A 2,374-nucleotide genomic window follows, 5' to 3' on the forward strand; every position below is an offset into this window, starting at 1 on the left:
AATTAATTTCGGATGCTAAAGATTTGATCCAACACAAACTACATTCTTTATTCAGAGCTTCTAAAAAGTCAAAAAGCAACTATGTCTCCTTTCAGATTTCAAACACTTTTAATATCTTTTTAACTTTTTAGATTTACCAAATGCCACATTAGTCCCTTGTATTTTTAGACATTTTAAACTAATTTTTGCTATTTTTAATTATTAATTACTACTATTTTTAATAATTTTAAGTAATTATTTATTATCTTTACTAATAATTAACCAACCTGTTAATATTTTTTTATGAAAGTTGTCTCAACTTATCATAGAGCCATGTGTGTTTTTCACACACTTCAAAGTTTTTTGCTATTTTATAATTTATTAATATTATTTTTATATTTTTAAGTAATTATTTATCTTTTCATTCTACTTTAATAATATTTTATGGGCTTATAACTTGTTTTCATAAAAAATGCATAATAGTTTTTTGATTTTCAGAGTTCAGACTTCAGCTTTATCAAGCATAGGGATGGCAATTTTCCCCATCCCCGGTGGGGACCCGATTTCCCCGACCTGATGGGAGCGGGGATGGGGATTGTTTTGGTGGGGCAGGGACGGGGTCGGGGATTAATAGGCATCCCCGGCCCATATATATATGATCCCTGCCCTGTTGCCATTCCTAATCAAGCACCACCGAGGACATGAAACAATAGGACCAACCTCTACTCAGTCAATCTCTCTCTATATATATATATATTAAAATTGGTCCCGTCATGTCAGCATAGCTGTCCTCGTAGAAACCCCCTTCCTAATTTTCCATTTTTTTATTTTTCTTATTTTTTAATCCACGTAATTGTAATCAAACCCAATGAGAGGCGAGAGACGTTTGGACTTTCAAAACGTCTCCCGCTCTCTTACCTTTATGTCTTCTTTCCAGAACGACATAACTGAGTTTGTATCCTTCTTGTTTCTTTTTTATTTTTTTTCGGTTGCTAATCTCTCTCTATGTTCACCTGTAAACTCTAGAGGAGCCTTGAGATCCACGGAGAGTAGAAACAAGAGGATAGTGTAGGTATTTTAGAATTAGGTGACCAAGAAGTTTGAGCATGAACTGATTCAATCCCAAAGGTATGTATGTGTTCATTCTTCTTCTTCTTCTGATTTTCATGCCAAAACAGGGGCTCCGCTCCATTCTTATTCTTATTTTTTTTCCTCTCATTTTGACTCCAAAACAACAAGAGGAGAAACGAAATCCATGGAAAGGCAAACAAAAAGAGGACCCTGAATATTCTTGACAGAGAGGACCCTGATGCAACCAAAACATGTGCGACTCCCCTGAATATTCATTTTCAATCCATTTTTTTCAGCTATTCTTTGCAACCCTGTTTTAATCTATGTTTTGCAGGTTCGAATTGGAGGCATTCTATCTTTACTACCATTGCGTGTTGCTTGGTGGGATGTTGCTTTTCATTTTCTTTTATGACTATGTAAGTTCTTCATATTCTAGATGTCTAATTTAGGTGAGGTTGCAGCTTGGGATATCATAGCCTAACACTTCAACTATCCCCTTTCTAGCCATGTCAACAACTATTGTTAAAGTTGGGTATACATCATACAGGAACAATTATAACTAACTATGCTCTCATTGCTCCAAAGGAATTTGTCCACAGGTTTTTGAACTGCTTCTCTCAATTCTTTTGGACAATTTCTGGGTGGTTGGTAGGTTGTCAAGATTTTTTTATCTTACAAATATTACCATGTTTTGTGTTAGGGTTTCTTCTACTCCTTGGTAGGGGGTGGTACTCACACGATTCATCTCCAGAGGACAACTTGACCATGCCTAATGATACAACACTAAGGTGCAAAGGTAGCCTCACCTCACTATGCCACTGAAAATGCTTTCCCAGTTCAATCAAGTTTAATGTCTCAAAGTGGCAGATTTGGAAGCTACTAATTTAGAAAAATAAATAATAATTACAATGATTTGGAAGCTATTAATTTATTTCACTTTCTTATGTTCTCTTGACAATCAAATGGATCGAGTGTGAAGGCCTAATGTATTGGGTATGAGCCTAGAAATCTTTTTTGCATTCCTCACCTGAGTTACAAATTGGGTCAAATTTCACTTGAGAGGGGGGAATGCAATTTACTGCATTACTATTATTACTCCATGTATTTGGAGGGAAAACATTGCAAAAAGGGCTAATGGACTCAGTTTTGAGTCAAAAAATCTTTTTGCATGCCATATGTATTGTTTATTTTATTTACTTATTTATTATTGACTTTAGGTTAGTTGCCTGGCAAGTGATTCATAGGTTAGGAGACTTAGTTGCCTGGAATTACTTTAATTTAATGAATCACTCCATAAAACAAAAATGCAAAAGAAATAAATATT

General features: G+C 34.8%; 1 long non-coding RNA gene across 1 annotated transcript; it reads left to right on the plus strand.

Annotated features, from left to right (window-relative positions):
• Nucleotides 1-1,171: 1,171 nt before the first annotated feature.
• LOC148875300 (uncharacterized) lies at nt 1,172-2,024 on the plus strand. Its single transcript, XR_016104083.1, has 4 exons — nt 1,172-1,303; nt 1,385-1,466; nt 1,555-1,649; nt 1,751-2,024. It is a non-coding gene; the product is annotated as an uncharacterized LOC148875300 (long non-coding RNA).
• The last annotated feature ends 350 nt before the right edge of the window (nt 2,025-2,374 follow it).

Source organism: Nelumbo lutea, chromosome 1 (assembly GCF_056320005.1).
Source record: "Nelumbo lutea isolate HS-2025 chromosome 1, American lotus-T2T, whole genome shotgun sequence".
NCBI classification, from domain to species: domain Eukaryota; kingdom Viridiplantae; phylum Streptophyta; class Magnoliopsida; order Proteales; family Nelumbonaceae; genus Nelumbo; species Nelumbo lutea.